The sequence below is a fragment of the Bidens hawaiensis genome, unplaced genomic scaffold (genome assembly GCF_021521415.1).
Source record: "Bidens hawaiensis isolate Kalapana, Puna unplaced genomic scaffold, B.hawaiensis_p1.1 tig00032135_1, whole genome shotgun sequence".
Taxonomy (NCBI): domain Eukaryota; kingdom Viridiplantae; phylum Streptophyta; class Magnoliopsida; order Asterales; family Asteraceae; genus Bidens; species Bidens hawaiensis.
In genome coordinates this window covers 189,860-211,890 of record NW_027495461.1, presented here as the reverse complement: position 1 = coordinate 211,890, position 22,031 = coordinate 189,860, and positions in this window count along the sequence as shown.

The window sequence follows — 22,031 nt, the reverse complement described above, 5'->3', positions numbered from 1 at the left end:
AAACTAAATGTTTTCTACTTGGGTCTTAAACCACAAACGTTGTTGTATACTTTACTTAAATACTTGCTCAATTTGGTGTTCTGTGATTATTTGCTTATGTGTTTATCGCTTTTGGTTGGTTGATCTATAAATCCTATAATTGCTCAATTTGGTGTTCTATGATTATTTGCCTATGTGTTTATCACTTTCGTTTATCGCTCAGTTTGTGGACCTTTCTTACTATATATCTATATGCTCAAACTTATGAATTGCTCACCAACCTTTGTGTTGATAAACTTTATTTTATGAAATGTTACAGGTTTACATCTTGGTTGATTATGGAGCTTGTGCAGAAAACATCACAAATACCTTTAGGATATTAGCAAAAATGAACAATATTTGATTTCCAATATTTTGTTATATTTTGTTATGACTTGTTATGAATATTGTTATGTGACATTTTCGATGTTGTGAAATGAAATGAGTTTGTTAAATATTGTCGCTTTAAATAGTGTCATGTGCTTATGGGCAATCGTTACACCTCGGCATGTTCCGCCGCCTTTGGTCGGGGTGTGATAGATTGGTATCAGAGCCATGACAATAAGATAGGTGGTTAGACTTAATGACCTAGAATTGTTATGCTTAGGGTCCTATATGTGTGCTTATACGTGTTTACTCTATAATTGATTGTTCATATTGCATGTTATTTATAAACTTGTTTAAAATTCACCAATATCTTAAATGCTCAAATACACACACTTTCATAGTATTTCCAAGGTATCCTTACCTTAAAACGCAAAAAGTAGATTTTCATTGTGTTTTATGGATTACAAGATTAACTTGGATCCCGTTGTTTCAAATCCCTTAAAGGTTGCATTTATATCGGTTTTGTAGCCATCATAGTAAACGAGACGTTATAAAACGACCATTTGACAAAAAGATTCCAAGAATCGAAGGCGATTTACTTACCTGGGATGGTTGGATTATAGTGCTCGTTTTATAGGCCGCAAATCGTGTTATAAATGTCAATACTTTAAGTAGTCGAATGCGAGCGTTCCGGTCTCCATCCTTATTTTCGGTGTCAAAACAATAGAACTACGGTGGTTCGTGGACTAGTGTTTTGACATGATGTTGCATCTCGATTTATTGTGTTATTATCGTTATTTGAGTCGAAAACATGAAAAAGTTGCGGTGGTTCGTACACATATTTAGACTCCAATATGTTGTTTTATAAAACTTTTTTTAGTGCTGTAATATCAAGTCATGGTGGTTCATGCACGATTTTCAGACTCTATAAATCTCAAAATCTCAATTTTTCAAGCTTTAACCTCTCAAAAACCAATTACGATTGTTTTCGATATTTTTGTTTATATACGAAGATTTACATTTTTATCTATCACTAACATCTCCTCTTTACTAACTCTAGGATTCACAATCAATAATTTAAACTTCATCTTATTTTATTTTTTACACCTTCATATTCACTTCTTTTTACCCAAAACTTATTCCATTTTCTTTATAATCTTTTAGCATGCCTCCACTAAGACCGAACAAAAACACCAACCGACGTATGGCTACATTTATTGTCAAGAAAATGGCCGCTTTGATTCCCGACCTTGTAACCCAAATCCAAGCTAACAAACCCGCACCTGTTGTTGCACCCGTTGAGCCCAAACCCGCATCCTACTTGTATAAGCAATTTACTATTGCCAGCCCGTCCGAGTTCCTTGGAACCAATTGCACGACTACCTTATTGCAATGGTTCGAATCTATCGAGAGTGTGTCTCGACATAGCGAATGCCCCAAAGCGAAAAATACAAATTTCGCTTCAAGCATGCTTAGAAAGACCGCTCTAACATGGTGGTGGTAGTGTTATGCACCTCCAAGGTTCGGATATGGCTATGGCTCTTCCATGGGCCGATCTCAAGGCACTTATGATGAAGAAATTTTGTCCCAAACACGAGCTCCAAAAGCTTGAGGAAGAATTTTGGAACCTAAAACAAGAAAGTGGTGATAATGCCGCTTATTCACTCTGTTTTCACGAGTTGAGCATTCTCATCCCATATTTGGTTACCCCAACCGAACACGAGCTTAACAAATACATTGGGGGTTTACCGATGCAAATCCGGGACTCCTTTATGAGTAGCAAACCTGTGAATCTTGAGGACGCCATCACTTTTGCTGGTGCGCTATCGGAGAACCATGTGAAGGCGGGCTCCCTAACCCTCAAGAAACCGAGTGAGAAAGCCAAGCTCGAGCCCATGACTCAAGCCAAGGTTGAACCGACACCACAAGTCATAAACTAATCCAACTCTTCCCGACACAACAACAGCAGCAACAACAACAACAACAACAGCAACAACAACAACAACAACAAAAACAACAACAACAACAAGAAACCCAAAACCAACTACCGAAACTTTGTTGTCACCCAACCTCAACAACAAACTCAAGCTCCACCACCAAATCGAAAACCCTATACTGGTACCGCCCCGCTATGCAACACTTGCCAACTTCACCACCCACCAAACATGCCTTGTTGCCATTGTACCATTTGTAACCGACTTGGTCATCTCCACACCACTTTCTGATCCGCCCAACGAACCCAACCTAACCAACCAAACCAACCAAGAACCTTTCCCTAAAATTCCCAAAACCGTTATGCACCCTACCCACCAAACCAACCCCAACAACCCCGAGCTTGCTTCAATTGTGGAGATCCTAACCATTTCTGCAATAAATGTTCCCGATTAACCTTTGCCAACCAAGCCCAAACCGTAACTATACCATAATACCAAACCCAAGCTTACCAAGTCCAAACCTATTAACCCCAACTTCCCCAACTTAATGCACCACTCATCCAACCCATCCAAGCACCACCTCCACCTCCACAACAAGCACCTCAAGTCAACCATGGCAATCAAGGGCGAGCTTTCATGATGAATGCGAATCAAGCTCAAGTGGCAAATGATGTCATGAACAGTATGTTTTTGGTGAACCATCATTTGGCTTCTATTTTATTTGATACAGGTGCCGATAGAAGTTTTATATCTTTGAAATTTGAGTCGAAAATTGTTATGCCTCGAACTAAGCTTTCCCGACCGTTTTCCGTTGAAGTCGCCAATGGCAATTCTATTACATCAACTCTGTCGTCCGCGATTGTACTCGTATCCTTTCTAATCATAAGTTCTCCATCAATCTCATCCCGTCGCAAATGGGAGGTTTCGATGTCATAGTAGACATGGATTGGTTATCTTTGCACCGTGCCGAAGTTGTTTGCTTCGATAAGTTCATTCGCATTCCGCTCGTCAACGGCAAAATTCTTAAAGTCTTTGGAAACGCTACTTCTAGAAGACTTAATCTCATGTCGTGCCCAATCGAAAAAGTGCTTACGCCAAAAGTACGTTTCGTTTCTAGCTCTCTCGGGGACAAAGGACAAAAAGGAAAGGAAAATCCAAGATATTTCCATCGTTCGTGATTTCTCCGATGTCTTTCCCAACGATGTCACCGGTCTTCCACCCGTTCGTCCGATTGAATTCTGAATCGATCTTGTGCCCGGCGCAATGCCCGTGGCCAAGTCTCCTTACCGTCTAGCCCCGTCGGAAATGCAAGAATTCTCGAACAAACTCGAAGAACTTTTCGATAAAGGTTTCATTAGTCCTAGCTCTTCTCCTTGGGGCGCTCCTGTTCTCTTCGTGAAAAAAGGATGGTTCGGTTCGTATGTGCATCGATTACTGAGAACTTAACAAACTCACCATTAAAAATCGTTATCCTTGCCACGTATCTACGACCTATTCGACCAACTTCAAGGCGCAATTTGTTTATCCAAAATCGATCTTCGATCGGGTTATCATCAATTGCGTGTTAGCGAAGAAGACATTCCTAAGACCGCTTTCCGTACTCGATATGGACATTTCGAATTTTTGGTTATGCTTTTCGGGTTAATAAATGTACCCGCGGTATTCATGGACCTCACGAACCGCGTTTGCAAACTATTCCTTGATAAATTCGTTATTTTCTTTATTGATGACATCCTTATCTTCTCTAAATCCAAAGCCGAACATGAACATCATTGGCATTCCATTCTCGAGCTCCTTATAAACGAACGAATTTATGCCAAGCTCTCCAAATGCGAATTTTGGCTAGAGGAAGTTCAATTTTTAGGACATATCGGAAACGAAAAAGGTATTCATGGCGATCCCGCTGAAATTGAGGCCGTTAAGTATTGGAAAACTCCAACGACTCCCACGGAAATTCGATCCTTCCTCGGTTTGGCCGGATATTATCGGCGTTTCATTCGAAATTTTTCTAAGATTTCCTTGCCTCTTACCTTCCTCACTCATAAAGAGAAACCGTTCGAATGGGGTTCGAAGCAAGAGGAAGTTTTTTGTACTTTCAAGGACATGCTTTGCAATGCTCCTATTCTAACTCTTCCGATGGAAACGACGATTTTGTTGTATTTTGCGATGCCTCTCATCAAGGTCTTGGTTGTGTTCTCATGCAACGAGGTCAATTCATCTCTTACGCATCAAGGCAACTAAAGGTCAAGGAGAAGAACTATACGACTCATGATCTTGAACTTGGTGCCGTCGTTTTTGCTGTCAAAATCTGGAGACATTACCTTTACCGATCATAAAAGTCTTCAACATATTTTTAACCAAAAAGATCTCAACATGAGACAACGACGATGGGCCGAATTACTTAGTGATTACGATTGCGAGATTCACTACCACCCGGGTAAAGCGAATGTTGTCGCCGACACCCTGAGTCAAAAGGTTAATGTTAAATCCGTCCTGCTTCTAAGCGTTGTTGTTCAAACCGATCTTCAAATTCGTATCTTCCAAGCTCAACGTGCCACTGTTGAAGAAGGTAACATGTACGACGAAATGTCATGTGGTGCCAAACTTCAATTCGAAACCAAACCCGATGGTCTTTTGTACTTTCTCAATCGTTTGTGGGTTCCCGATCGCGATGACCTTCATACTTGTATACTCGACGAAGCTCAAAACTCGTGGAATTCCGTTCATCCTGGTTCAGATATGATGTATTTCAATCTTCCTGCTACCTTTCGGTGGTCGGGTATGAAAAAGGACGTAGCGTTGTATGTATCCAAATATCTTTCTTGCTCAAAAGTCAAAGCCGAACATCAAAGACCTTTTGGTCTACTCGAGAAACCACCGATTCCCGTATGGAAATGGGAAGACATTGCTATGGACTGTATCACTAAACTACCCAACACCCAAAAAGGAAACGATAGTAAACCGACCCGTTTTGTATTCGTCAAATTTTGGTCTTGTTTGTATTCATTTCGTATTTGTTTTACTATGTAAACCGACCCGTTTTGTAAACCGAAACCTTGGATATAATCAAACTGATGGTTTTTATGTTACAATATTGTTTTACACCTGTTGGGTCTTGAAAACATTCATTTTGGTCCTTAAAACGCGTAAAAATCACTTAAAATGAACTATATGGACTAGATCTACCAAATAACAAAAGTTGGAAAATTAGAAAATCAACTCTGTCGTGCCGCGCGACGGGGGACACCGAGGGTGGTCGCGTAGCGTGAGCAGCATCAGCAGCAGCAGCTCGTTTTTGCTTATTTTTAAGCAAACATGTGACCCAAACCTTCCCATTTTCATGCAAAATACTTTATGCTTGACCCTTTCAACTTACCCTATATATACACCACCCTTTCCACCCATTAATCTCTGCTACAACACCAAAAACTCTCTCAAATTCAAAGATCTAAATGTTGTTTTATTAGTTTTATTGAAGGTTTGACTTCCAAAGTCAAACTGAGTTATTTCTTTCATTCTAATTAGCTTATGTAGTCTTACTAATACTTGTTTATGGTGGTACAACATATATATAATACACACCCCTTGTTACCTTTGGTAGTTACTTCTCCGACTCCGGTTGGTTAAGTTTTAGACCTCGCAAGGCAAGGCTTCATAGAGGACTTCGTGTTCTTGATATATATACACTCACATAACTTGTTTGCACATATTATTTATGTTAAACTTCTGCTCATTTTAGTTTGTTAGTCACATGTACAAGTATTGGGTATGTGGAGACCATCTATGAACTCATTGTGAGATGGAAACCGAACCAAACCGAACTTTTGTTAAAAAGACTTGTTGTTGACTTTCTAGTTGTATAACTTAAATATTTTCATTTGTACAGTATTATACAATATCTATGATATATGGGTATGTGGAATCCATCTGTGAACTTGTTGTGAGATGGAAACCAACCGATCCGATTTTTACTCGCTTAAGACACACAAGTGTGTTTTTTAGCTATCAGGACTTGTATATTTCTTTTAAAATAGTTTACAAACTGATTTTAATTATTTTATTAAGTACTTGGAAATGTTGGATCCAACTTGATCTAATAACAAAGTTTCGACCGACAAAACCGAACACTCGCTTAACGTACGTTGTTAGTTATAAAACAATAGATCTACATACTTGGTTAAGTATTATTATATTTTAATGAGTTACCTCATAACAATTAATATTTCGGAAAGTTGACTTTGAGTTTGACCATTTGTCAAGACCCGAACCAACAACCCGAACACTCGTTAAAGACCCGTTTTATTATCTTTTTCCCAAAGGAACTTGCATTTTAGCATTTTTCTCACCTTATTACTTAACATTGGTTAAGTAAATATTAAGGTTAGATACTTTAACCCGGTTTCGAGCATATTTACATTTTTAAAGAATTATTATTATAAATTCTAAAATAGTTACATCTTAAACCTTGAACTATAATTGTTTAGTTTTTGCAACAAATACTTTATTTAAAAATCTTCAAGACAACCTTTCTAAATCCAAGACTTTCTTTTATTTAGGCTTCATACGTTAAACCCATCGTTCCGGCAAATCTTCAAATTACCAACTTTTCAAGTTTGTTACTTGAACGTGAGTACTTTCATACCCCGTTTTCTATATTTTATTTTGGGGGTGACATTTCATCTTATCTAAACTAAATGTTTTATACTTGGGTCTTAAACCACAAATGTTATTGTATACTTTACTTAAATACTTTCTCAATCTGGTGTTCTATGATTATTTGCCTATGTGTTTATCGCTTTTGGTTGGTTGATCTATAAATCCTAGACTACTTGGCATACTCTTGTAGCAAGGTGTTGTTAACGTAGTGCAATTAACAATAACTATTAAATCCTAGACTATTTGGCATCCCCTTATAGTTAGGTGTCGCTAACGTAATTCTATTAGCGATTTTATCCAAATTATTGCTTTTATTTATTGTTTCGTATACGAGTTTTGTAGATCTTTCTTACTATATATCTATATGCTCAAACTTATGAATTGCTCACCAACCTTTGTGTTGATAAACTTTATTTTATGAAATGTTACAGCTTTACATATTGGTTGATATGGATCTTGTGGAGAAAACGTTACAAATACCTTTAGGATATTAGCAAAAATGAACAATATTTGATTTCCAATATTTTGTTATATTTTGTTATGACTTGTTATGAATATTGTTATATGACATTTTCGATGTTGTGAAATGAAATGAGTTTGTTAAATATTGTCGCGTTAAATTGTGTCATGTGCTTATGGGCAATCGTTACACCTCGGCATGTTCTACCGCCTTTGTTAGGGGTGAGACAAGCATCATGGCTATTTGATCTAGAGAATTTAATCAAATCTTTTAAGATTTACCCTGAAGACTTTAATGAAATTTTGTAAAAAACAAGTGTCCCTGAAGCTAATTTAGAGAAGAATGTTGATTTGGACAGATTAAGGTCAAAAGTTGCTGATAAGAACACTGAATTTTACTTTGATAAGAATGCTTCTGATGTTGAATCTGAATATGATCAGAATGAACATTTTGATCATCAACAAGGTCAATAAAATCATGTCTTGAATGGTGGCCAAACAATTAACCATCAAGATCAAGACCAAAATAACAGACAATCAAGATTTGAAACCTTGTTTTAAAACTTGAATATGGGAAGTGGTCTTGCTTCAACATCAACTCAGAATGTTGAAGAAGAAACTGTAATGAACAATGAATCATCAGATTTATTCATTGAAGAACCTAATTTCAATGATACAAATCTTGATTCAAAAATTACTTCAAATTAAATAATCCAAATTTCTTCTTTTGAAAGAAATCATCTTGCTGAAAACATAATAGGTGAACTGCATGAGAGAGTAACTAGAAGTGTATCTGAATCTGCAAACATCTGCTTGTATTCTTGCTTTCCATACCAGATTTAACCCAAGAACATAGTTCAAGCATTGAAAGACAATAGTTTGGTAGAAGCTATGCAAGAGGAGTTGGCTCAATTCAAGAATTTGCAAGTCTGAGAACTTGTTGATAAGCTAATAGGAATGTTTGTAATAGGCACCGAATGGGTTTTTTAGGAATAAGAAGGATGAAAGAGGGATTGTAATGAAAAATAAAGCAAGACTAGTTGCACTAGGATGCTTACAGGAAGAAGGGATTGATTTTGAAGAGGTGTTTGCTCCAATTGTTGGGCTCGTTCAGCCCAAGACACATATTATAATTGATATGACTAGTACGTTATGATCCAAGTCGGGTCATACCCAATAACAAGCTAGACACACAAACCAAGATATTTATTTTAAGATATGATCTAACAAATAAATATCAACCCTTAGAATATTTAGAAATTGGGTTTCTAGATATTTTCACTTGTGTAATAAATAAATTATATGGATATTTTATATTTGAGAGAAGACATTTCATTTTGTTATTAAAAGTTGGTTAAATAACTATATGTAAGACTTGTTACATTTGCATGTTACTTGGACCATGTTATTTTACATTATACTATAACAAACATAACATAAGATATAATAAATGTTTTGAGTTTGAACTTAGGTGGGGAGCCAAAAGTGGGCCGCCCTTTCCCCCTCTCTCATACATTAATTATTTTCTTTATATCAAGAATATGCATCGAGTTTGGTTGGTCCAAGGGTGGTGCACTTTGAACACTCATCTTTCTCTCTCTCATACACAAGAAAACTCTTTCTTCCTCTCCATATTTTCGACCAAGGAAGGAGGAGCAAAATAGAAGTTTTTTCAAAGTGAAATCCTAGCAATACAAGGTGTTTGTTGGTGGCTTGAGGGTATACAAGCTTGAGGCACTTCTATCTTTAAGGCTAGCTATTCAACCATCATCTTCTTCAATCTCCTTGCATCAAGGTTGTATTACATAAACACCATATGGTTGTTTACTTTGATAACATGTATTCTTGTATATGGATCCGGGTTTTGGGTTTTACATATAAAATTGGTTTTATATTAATCTAAATAACAAGATTTAAAATAATTAATCCGCTGAGATTTTTCATATAAATGGGTTTATAAAATTTTGATAATCTTGTTAAAACCCAATACTAGTAGCAAGGCTAGAAGCTATCAGAATCTTCTTAGCCTATGCTGCTTCTAATAATATCAGAGTATTTCAATTGGATGTTAAATCTGCGTTCTTGAATGGCAAGGTAGAAGAGGAGGTGTAGGTCACTCAACCACCAGGATTTGAGGATCCTGAGTATCCAAATAAAGTTTATAGATTGAACAAAGCTCTATATGGACTACATCAAGCTCCAAGAGCTTGGTATGATGAGTTGTTAAATCATCCACTTGTGAATGGTTCTCAAAGAGGAGCCATTGATAAGACCCTCTTCTACAAGAAAAGAGGAAGAGATTTGCTTCAGGTTCAAGTATATGTTGATGATATCTTCTTTGGATCTACAAATGAATAAATATGATTGGAGTTTGAGGAGGTTATGAAGTCTAAATATTGTATGTGTTTTATGGGAGAGATGAATTTATTTTTTGGATTGCAAGTTCAAAAGAAGAAGATTGCATATTCATCTATCAATCTAAGAATGTACAAGACATATTGAACGAGTTCAAACTTCAACACTTGAAGACAACTTCTACTCTAATGGACACACATGAGAAGATGGTAGCTGATGAAAAGGGGGAGCTTGTAGATCAACATGAATATAGAGCTAAAACTGGATCACTTATGTACATGACTGCTTCAAGACCAGACATTATGTTTGGTGTCTGTGTGTGTGCAAGATTTCAAGCAAATCCTAAGGTTTCTCACATGACCGCTGTCAAGAGAATCTTTAGATACTTGAAGGGAAAGCCTGACTTAGGTATTTGGTATCCCTAGAACAATGCTTTTGACCTGCTTACCTTTATAGATAATGATTATGATGTGTGTAACATGAGTATCTAACATCATGTGGTTTTCAATTCTTAGGAGGCAGGATAGTTTCATGGCAATGTAAGAATCAAACAACTATTTCAATCTCCACTGCTGAAGATGAATATAGTGCTACACCTACTTGTTGTGCTCAAGTCCTCTAGATTCAGAATCAATTGCTGGACTATGGTTGGAATTACTTGAACACTCCTATTTATTTTGATAATACTGCTGCTTTATTCATTTTTAAGAATCCAGTCCAACACTCAAAGACTAAGCATATTGAAATCAGACACCATCTTATCAGAGATTGCAGTGAGAAAGGTCTAAAAGAAATGAAAAGAGTTGACACTAGTGACAAGTTGGAAGTTTTATTCACCAAGCCACTAGATTAAACAAGATTTTACTTTCTATTAAAAGCCTTAGCAAGATCAACTTTGATGAAGTCTGATTGATGATTTATGCTCAATATGCTAACTGACTATCTTTTAAAAGGTCTTGATGAATGAGTTATGTTCTATGTTTGAATATGTGAATCTGTTAAACTGAAAGGTGCTTTATTTATTATGTTCTACTTAGGTATCTATGATGCTTAGGTATGTTTTCAGTGATTGATCATGATGTCTGCATGCTTCTCTGATATTTTTCTTATGATTGATGATCTAAAATGACAATGTGCTTAGGACATGATAGACTATACATAATTTATCTTGGACAGATGTTTATGTTAGTCTAATTGTGGTAATGCATACCATTCATTTGTGATTATTCTCGAATATGTAATTGATTGCTTGTGTCAAAACTGTGCTTTGATTTCAAACTTGTGGGCTCAAATGAACATTTTTCAAAGAAGTTTTTCAAATTAAATCATTTTTGACAAACTGAGCAAGTTAATGGTGTTGAGAAATGATAAGACTATTCATTTCAAGCTTTATAGAAGCTTAAAAGGTTTTCAATGAAAATTGATCCGACCTTTTCGGAAATGATAGTAGATTGATTATTTATACCAATCATATGGATTTAATAGGCTAAAAGTACTATTAGAACAATCATTGATATGTATGGTAGCTTTCCATCATGTGTAAAAACTGAGGTGATATAAACATAATGAATATCTTAAACTTAATGTGTAAAAACTGAGGTGATATAAACATAATGAATATCTTAAACTTAATGTGTAGATACATTGTTGAAATATGCATATTTCAAAATAAATCTCTCTAAATGATAGGCAGAAAAGTAGTTACACAATCATACACAAGCATGTTGGTATTTGGTCACTCCAAATGAAACATCTTATGTATATGACAAAGAACAAAGGTAAGAAAAATGATCATACATCAACCAAAAGTTGATAAATGTCCAAAAGTTTTTAAAGAAAAAAAACACGAGGGTTTAAACTAGAATTACAGATGTGGGGCATCATTATAAGTCCTAAACACCTTGAACAAAAGGCCTGTAAGTTCGAATTGCGTGGCATGTAAGTCAGACGTTCAACCTCAAAGCTTGAATAGTTTTGAAAAGAAAAATTTATTAAGAAAGTTTAAATGTTCTGTCATAAAATATTTTGACCAAATAGCAAGGGGTTGAAGTCAAATTGGGGTGATATGGAGAAATCTAAATAAGCCTTGGATGAGATATGGAACATCATAGTGCAATAAGTGTTATCCATTTATGTATTATGCAATAGAAAGACCGGTTGCCGGATCATATGATGTCATCGTATACATGCAAGTGCAATACGATACAGACCAAATACGTTGTGTCACTATACTAAGCTATAAGACGGAAACAAATAGCAAAGGACTCAAACACATAACAACTCAAAGTAATAATCACTCTTGAATATAACAATGTCAGAGAGTACAAGTGATTTCAAAAGTTTTTCCAAAAATTACAAAATATGACAAAGTTTGACCTATTTATATATCTTGGCCTATGGGCGTATAAGTCTACAACGTATAAGACTTATGCGGGCGTATAAGACTTATACGTTGGGAACAGTCTTATACGTCCTTTACATTCTATTATGACCAAAACAAGCTCGTTTAAACCTACAAGACCTAGCATTAGACATTTTGCAATAACAAACTCCCACTTGGATGATGCAAGATGAGATATCTTCAATCTGTGATACCAAAAAAATTTTACTCCATTTATACAACTTGTTGATATAATATACCTCGGTCATATAAACTTCGAAATTTGGATCTATAAAATTACCCATGGCTGCTTGAAAACACCCCAGGCATTCAAAGATTCATTCTGTTGACCTCGGTCAAATCTAATATAGTGATGGTGAACAAAATTTTCAAAAGAACAGCGTCATAGATTCCGACCATCTATCCTATACTCGGACAAAGTATATTATGAGAATTAATCCACCATCATGCGGACATTTGACTTGAAATAGAATCTTGTAACAATCCTTTTCGACATTTCCTAGCTAATCCTTGAGTAAACGACGTCTTCACCATCATCCAAATCTCATCATCCGAATAATCAATTTCTTGAGTCCAAACCACCAACATATACAATATCACACACAAATAATGAATATCTGATTATAACCATGAAAAAGTAACCAAAGATTTCATACAAAAATGTTAATTTTGACTTTTCGAAAACCTTAATTTTGACTTTTTCACAATCTGTTGACTTAAGAATCTGACAATTGTTATAAACCATTAAGATCAAAGATCATCAACATGACTCAAAATACATCATTTTCGTCACATCAATCCAATTTTGAGTTTCTGAAAACCTATTTTCATCTTAATAAAAAACAATCTATGTTTTATGAAAAACAATACCAATAAAGCTTCAAATATCACTCCCAAATATCAACATACCTGGAATTGTAGTATAAACGATTCAAAGCAGAAGTTGTGAAAGTATCAAAAATATAATTTCAATATATTGTATGGGTTTAAAAACTAATTGCACAGGAAACAATAACTATCACAAAGTATTAGTACTGAAACTACCCTTTTGTCGGCCACTGTTGGAAATCCCATCTACAGTTGATCCACTAGATACTTATAAACTATATTATATTTGCTTAACAATATATATATATATATATATATATCTTAAACATATATGTGCATATAAGTAAAGCATACTTATCTGACATATATGTTACAGCTTGACATATACACCGTATATGTGTTAAACTTATACGCCGTATATGTTTAATACATATCCGCTGGAATCATAAAATTCACACTTTCGAATTCGACTTAGTCCAAATTAATGACCGTGATATAATTCATTTGAAGAATAATCCCATTTTGAATATTTTGAATGAAACAACCACTCGATTCTGGTTCTCGGATATCCAAACCCATTTAATCATTTACCAAAATAGAAAATAATACAGAAATGTGAAAGACCTTGTTTTTGATCATGTACATCATCATATACGTGTAAAATGATACAATATGGATCAATTAACTTTGTGTTTACTATACTAAATTATATTGCAGAATCATATAATAAAGGAATTGATAACGCATTCACTCATAATTATCATTGTATTGATATAGCATTCAAAGTACAAACTGATGATCTCTCTCTAACTACAGTTTAAAATGACAATTTTAACAACTATATATACAAAGTCTTATAGAGCGTATAAGCTGTCTGGTGTATAAGACTTATACGCCGCGTATAAGTCTTATACTCTGGCTTACTTATACGGTCCTTAACAAATATTCTAATGTTGACATTTTAAGCCTCTTAACAATACAATAATGACAGATTAAGCCCACAAGACCTAGCATTAGACAATAATTCTTTAACAAACTCCCCCTTGGATATTTCTAGGTCGTTCCATCTTCAATCAATACCAAATACCCTCTTACGATACACCTTTCTTGCTTCATCAAATGACGGCTTTATAGAACCTTGTTGTGATGTTGGATGAGATACTCCAATAGTCATAAATTGAATAATAATCCACGATGCCTGAGTAACTCGATCCTAACGTTCAGCTTCCATCTCAGCTTTAATCCTTTCTTGTTCTTTACTAACAGGTCTCTAGTTTGTTTCCCAATCCCTTCCAGAATGTATCTTCTTATCAAAGCATAAATCCCCCACTTTCTGGAACTGGTTGGCTTGCGTCTTGACTTTATCATCATTGAATTGGATCCGGTTCAAATGTAATATCTCTATGTCTTTCAACGAACAGTTTACCAACTACATCGGATAATACACTCGGATCACATCATACTATTCTTCCCCATGATCCAAGTAAATACTTGCTTCACCAGTCAACGCTAAGTAGGACCAAAAGGAAATAAGGATGAAAATTTTGTTCCATTGGGTACAACAGTATCACACGTAGCGAATCTGGTCTTTTATATCTCAGCGTACTAATTAGGTCACCGTCGGGGTTCTTTCGATTCCTTGACATAAAAACTTTAGGAACCTGAGGTCTCCATTTCTAAAATCCTCGTTTAGCCTCATTTACCATGAATTTTCAAATCTCCTTCACATGGCCACTCTTTGGCTTGTAGAGTAAGTCATAATGAATACATATGTCATAAACATCAAACTATGGAAATGACTTCAACTCAATCAAACTATTGAAGTATTGAACTCCAAATAGTCTTAGTATCCCAATCTTTCGAATTTTATCAAATAAGGAATGCTGATTCCCCAGTGCAACATCCTTTTGAGTCTTCTGATAGTACTCCACCGGGTTTAAGTAAACTTGTTTAGGCTCAGCAACTCTATCTGGAAACCAATCTTTCATTTCATCCTTATTTACTTTGTTTGGTTGCTCATAAGGATTTGGTTCCATCTCGATTTCCTCATCAAACACCTCATCAAATGAATTAAACTCTTCATTTTCACCAACATATTTGACTGATACTGGATTATCATCAAATTCTACATCTCGATTCAACCAGTCTTCATTTATCTCTAGTTCAGGGATATCTTTTTCAAAATCAAATGTTATATCGTCAACAAAAACATCCAACATTTTAGCCAGTTCATACTTATCAACAGGAATCTCCCCCTCCTCTAATTCATCCACCATGTTGGATACTTGAAAATTAGAAGTATACAAATCTTCTAACTCTTCTAAAGGTTTATCGGAAGGTACATTTTTAGATTAAGACTCTTGTTGTGTATCATCATGCTGAACATCACCACAAACAGAGTCGATCTTCTTTTCAGACTCACTAGATATGGCACCAGCACCTCCTTGAGGAGTGTCATCATCATCCAAGTCATCAATTTCATCATCAGCACAACCCCCAAAATCTAGTTTATGCTCCTCTTCTTTTTCTTCTTCCTCATATTCTTTATTTTCTTCAACAATAGGATCAATAGGTTGTTCAACAGATACTACGACCACTGGATCACTAGCAACAACCGGTTCATCCACATGTATTTACCATCTCACTAGAACCACCGGCGTGCACAGAGGCATCAGCTACATCATCAACAATCATAGCTCTTCGATCTTTGACTTGTCTTTTTCAGCTGCCCTTTCACTATCATATTCAACACGGAAAGTAGCTTAAACAACCCTAATGTCACCACCATAAATTCTTTCAAACATAGTTATACTAGCTTCAACTGTCTATTTTAGAATTAAGTCGAATACGCAACTTCTTCTCTATGATAACAAAATATTTCATGTGTTCCACCAATAGATCATCAGAAATTTTCCTCTTCTTCTCACTTTCATCCAAACGCTTCTTAATCTCTATATTCTCCATCATCAAACGATCATTTTCCTCAGTCAAACTATTAATCTTGACTTCTTGATTCTCCACCTTATCTTTCAAGTAATTGAATTCCACTCTAGTAGGTCCATCCAAAATCAGATAAGCATCAAAGAACGTTTCACAAGATTGTTTTAAAACTTTTGGATTAGCTTTAGGAGTCTTCTTTTGTACAGGATCTTCAACAGCAGGGGTAGAACTTGAAAGAAGCTTCCGAGCTGTAGGAGTTTTCATCAATTTGTCAATGGCTTCATCCAAGTTGAACTCAGGTGTCATCTTTGCTTCAAAAACTTTCTCTGTCTTGGATGGTTCACGAGTGTTCTCAACATTCACCTCCTGAACTTTAACAATTTCATCCTTTGGTTCATCATCCAAGCATGATCCAATCACAGACCTTTTCACCATATGCTTAACTCTTTTGTTATTCTGCTTGCTAGACTCAGGAATATACTTCTCATCATCATCAAATTTCTTCCTTGACCGTCGTTCCTTTTTCCACTCAAGTATGGCATGAAGATCACCCCACATAGTCTTTTCCACTTCAGAATCATATTCAGTTTCCTCTCCATCTTTATCAACATTTGGTTCAACAATTGGTTCAACAATTGGTTGTTGTGGGCCAAGAACAGGAATAGGAGCGGGAGGAGTTATAGGCTCAGCTTTAACAACACATTTACATTTCTTCTTAGCTTTTTATGACTCTTTTGCCTCATCATCCTCATCTTTCACAAACCAACGTCCACCACGAGGTACAAAACTTTGCATTCGAACATTTTCGTTCTCTCGATCAGAATCACTACCATCATTCCTCCATTTGTTTTCAGATGGTGCAATATACTCATGATTACGTAAATGACCAAATAAAGCTCCAAACTTAGGTATTTCTTCCTGTATGACTTTAACTTCGCACACCCATTCACCGACATATGTGCTAACTTCATTTCTTCACATGTCATTACGAACTCTGGGAATTGAGATCAATGACCAATTGCACAAAACGTGGGTACATTAACTATTTGATGTCAAAGTATAACTTCATATGCTCGAATATTACTTTTGAAAAGTTATACTTCAGATTCGGGAATAGAGCTGTCATCATGCACATGTGATAATCAAGAATCTCCTCATACCCCCCCATTGCGGTGTCCCAAACAATGAATGATCACGTGCACCATAAACTTGAATGGCCTTGACAAATCAGTTTTCAAAAATCCCCTGTCCAAACCATTCTTTTACCCCATCCTCAACAAACACCCTTTAACTATCCTCTCATCCCAGTAGGATCAGTAGACTCGTCCCCAAACTCTAATACGTCTCTTAACACTTGTTCATAAATAATAATATCCTTCTTCTTTACTACAGACTTGATGCATTCCTCCTTGAGTTTAGCATTGTTCCAGAATTCCCCAACTATCTCCTTGATGATCATAGTGTTTGTCGTGCCTTTAGAATCCTCGATCTTTGGAAAAATGGTAATATCAGCTTGAAAGATTCCATCTTGTCATCAATACCATCCAGAAATGCACAAATGTTGTGATTAGCATCAAAATCTTTTATCTTTACCATCTGCACATACAAACAAACAAACCATCATGTTAGAAAATTTTACATTTGACAATATTCTACGTATAATATCGACGTGTAAGTATATGTGTCAGCGTATAAGTATATGGACGTATAACAATGTACACGTATAAGTATGTACTAAAGGATAAGTCTTAAACATGTAACTATAAACGTATATAAATTTTACAGCGTGTAAGTCCAAATCAACATGTAAGTCAGTTTGGTCAAACGTATAAGTCTTTAAGAACTTATGTGCCGTATAAGTCCAGGAGACTCATACGCCGTACAAGTGCAAAACACTTATGAGTTCGAAACATAGGTCAAAACAGAATTGAACAAATCAGGCCATGATAATCAAAAAAACATGGACACATGAGTTCGGATTGTCATCGATAAACATTTAATATCAAAAACCCTCTGTCCAAAGTTCAAAAATAGGTCCAATTAAGTCCATATCATTACGTAGTGTTCATCAACCGTAAAAAAATACAGATCTTACATTTACTCAGATGTATACCTTTATCTAATCAATTGATGTGCGAATCAACCACAAGATTCACAGAGTTAAGTTTATATGGAAGAAACACGATCTACGGACACAGAAGTACAACGTGTATGTTTATTCTAAGAGAAAAATGTATAAGTAGAAATGACAGATCCAGTGCAAAAGTATGTATATATAGTTCTCACTTATACGGCGTATAAGTATTAGACTTATACGCCCGTATATGTATAATACTTATAAATTAATTCCTTCAACCAACGTTTAAATATGACAAATTTCACACTTTCGATTCCAATCAAGTTCAAATTAATGACCTTGATGAATACTCTTGATATTTTGACCACAATATTGAATACTTTATTTCAAAACAACCATTTTCACATTTTCAAACTTAATCAAGTCCAAATTAATGACCTTGATAAATTCACTTTAACATTAAATCCCAATTTTGAATATTTTTGTCAAAAACAACCACTCGATTCAGATTCTAGGATATCCAAACCCGATTAACCATTCACCAAAATCAAAAATAATACAAAATGTAAAATATTTTTGGTTTATGAACGAAAAGTTGTAATAAAAACAAAAATATTTCAAAAAAAAATATAAGAACATAAAGAAATCTATTTTTGTGAGTTGAACAAGGAATCATATTGATCAGTCTGTTCTTCCTTTATGGTTTTATAGTTCAGCTTTATTATGTTTGATTTTAATCCGGTCGTTGAAATTATTGTCCACTTAAACTTTTAAAACAAAAGATTCAGAGACATCAGTGATACGATTAAGGTTCAATTAAGCACATAATATCAGAACATGATTAGATTCTTGATTCAGGCTTATTTTGATTATTACCATATCATCCCAACTTGACTTAAACCTCAGAACCAGCAGATCAAAACATTTAAAATTTTTAATTTGGCAATCATAGCAATAGTTTTCCACAACAAGGCATACCCTCGTTATCAAGCAATACCCTAAGTTACTTTTACCAAGGATGAGTATGCACGATTTCATCTGTCGTCTTGCAGAAATTTTTCCCTTGGGGTCCATTTCTTATTTGTATTAAGACGCGCTCAAGGGATGAACAATGTATGATTAACAGCGTGTTTTGATCAAGTCAGTAGTGAAAGTTGTACAGAGTACAAAGTGATCAAAGTTTAATGACTTTTCAGGGTGCGCTCTTAGAGCACGATTTTAAATATTCATCAAAATGAATACCCAGATGATAAACCGCATAAAGACATCAATGGCTGCAGAAACCTAGTGCATCCCATCAATACATGATTTAAGGCCATAAAACCATACACCGTTGAAATGTAGACCGTGTACTAGACGCTTAAAACACTTTTACTAACACATTATTTTTGTGATCTACTGAAACATAAGGCTTGAGTATGACATGCTATTACATTTCTGCCTTCATTACCAAGACTTTTGCTAGAATGCTAACCCATCTTTCAATTAGGCTAGTTATGTTATTCCCTTACTTGTTTGTTTAAAAGCCTATCAATCTCCGAAAATTAAGCAATAGACTTTTATAGTAAGTATTTCCGGTAATTGTTTATTTATGCTTGCATGGTTGATTTATATTTTCTTTTATCTTATTTGGATAAGGATAATTAACAAACTTAATATTAACAAGTTGCATAAGAATTGGTTCCTTAGAAATCAGTAGGTAATAAAATTGGTTTTATGAAGGGTTAATGATTTCACAATAAAATCGGTTTTATTAAAAGGACTTTGAAAATTGGTTTTCAAACAAAGTACCATACATTTGAATGCATGCAAATGCAAGGTACATAAATAGTTTTCCAATCTAGAATTTAGAAAACTTAAATCCCTTTTTAAAATAAGTTTAACACCATCCTTTTATACAACACTCGAATCACTTGGGAACTTGATATGGGATAAAGGTCACCTAACCACATTGGAGAAAACTTGTGAGTCTGAGGTGGGGTTGCCATATTTGTGGGATAAAGGTCACCTAACCACTTGTATGCCAAATTCACATGTGTGTGTAAGTAGGACGACTTGATTTGGAAACCATGTGAATAGGGTCACCAAAGCATGGCGTACAAAGGTGTTGATGGGATTAAACATACCAACTAAACATATGATGTTAAATAGATCCCATAAACCTAGAAGTTGCAAACGGTTGCAATCATCAAACGTTGACTACCTTGTTAATTCAATAGTAGGATAAAGGTCACCTAACTACTATGTGAATGTACGTTGGGTTTAGATTTTAATCATTAATGGTCTTGAATACATAAAGGGTATTAATGATTAAAATTAGTTAACTGATACTGAAAATACTAAAATTGAGCTTTGTTAAATTATGTAGATGGCCGCAATCTACAATCCATCTAACTTAATTATCTCACCCATGCATAACCTATCACTAAGAGCTATAATTGATAAGGATCATTTTAACAACAACAATTTTAAGGACTGGTATCAAAACTTGAGAATGGTTCTCAAGCAAGAAAGGAAATCCTATATATTAGACGATTCTATTCCCGACGAACCAAACATTGACATTTTAGATGCCTATAACAATTGCTTGAAATTCACCGAGGATTCAGTGCAAGTTTCTTGTCTCATGTTGGGAACTATGATTCCCGAGATTCAAAAGGATTTTGAAAATCATGGGGCATATGACATGATCATCCAACGTAAGGAAATGTTCCTTACTCAAGTTAGGGTGAAACGCTTAGAAAGGGTTCAAGCGCTTCATGCATGTCATATGGAAGAAACACAATCGGTGAAGAGGCATCACCCGGAACCTAAAGAAAAGGTTGCTAAAGGTGAGGGACACGTCAAGGGTAAGTTCAAAGGAAAGACTAAAGTGGAACCCACCAAACCAAATGAGAAGAAGCTAAAGGTTAGCTTGGAGGATCCGTGTGAGAGAACGTCATAGAGACCAAGATCTAGCCGCTAATACGATACATCAGCACGAAATCGATACTTTAAATATAATACTTTATTGATAAATATGGAGTAAATACATTATGGTGGAGATAAGTTATGGAGAGAATAACTTAAACTATGTACAAGTTCTCTACCAAATTATGAGCATGAGCTCCCTATTTATAGGCTATTTACAATATACATTAAATACACATACTAGACAACCTATAACTTATTCGATCGCTATGGACACCAAAACCGTGCACTAACATCGTGCTTTGGTTGTGGTGAGATAGGACATTGGAAGAGGGATTGTCCAACCTATCTCAAAGAGTTGAAAGACAAGAGGGATGCGGAGCAAACCTCGGGTACAACTTTCATGATCCATATTGAACTTAATGTTATTTCTTCTCACACATGGGTATTGGATACCATATGTGGAACTCATATTTGCAATTTGTTGCAAGAGTTCAAAAGAAATAAACATTTCAAGAAAGGAGATACAAGTCTCTTCATCGGTAACAGAGAAAAGGTTGTTGTCGAAGCCCAAGGAGACTACATTTTGAAGCTTCCAAATGGTTTGGAAGTTGTTTTGAAAAACATTTTGTATGCTCCTAGTTTGACTAGGAACATTATATCTGTTTCTCTTTTAAGACAATGTGGTTATGATTTAAAGTTCGTCGATAATGGTATTTGTATTTTCATGAATAATGTCTTTTATTTTAAAAAAATGCCGTCTAATGGCTTTTATGAGTTCCACATCCGGTATCCAATACCCATGTGTTAGAAGAAAGATGAAGCCTTTGAAATGTTCAAAGTCTTTCAAAATGAAGTAGAAAATCAACTCAATAAAACCATCAAAGTACTTCGTTCGGATAGAGGAGGTGAATACCTTAGTGATGCTTTTCAAGATCATCTTAGGAGTTGTGGAATCGTCTCACAACTCACTCCACCCAGAACACCAAAACATAATGGTGTGTCCGAAAGGAGGAATCAAACTCTATTGGATATGGTTCAATCTATGATGGCTATAGGCACATTGCCTCTATCATTTTGGGGTTTCGCATTGCTCTCGGTAGCCCGTATTCTAAATATGACACCA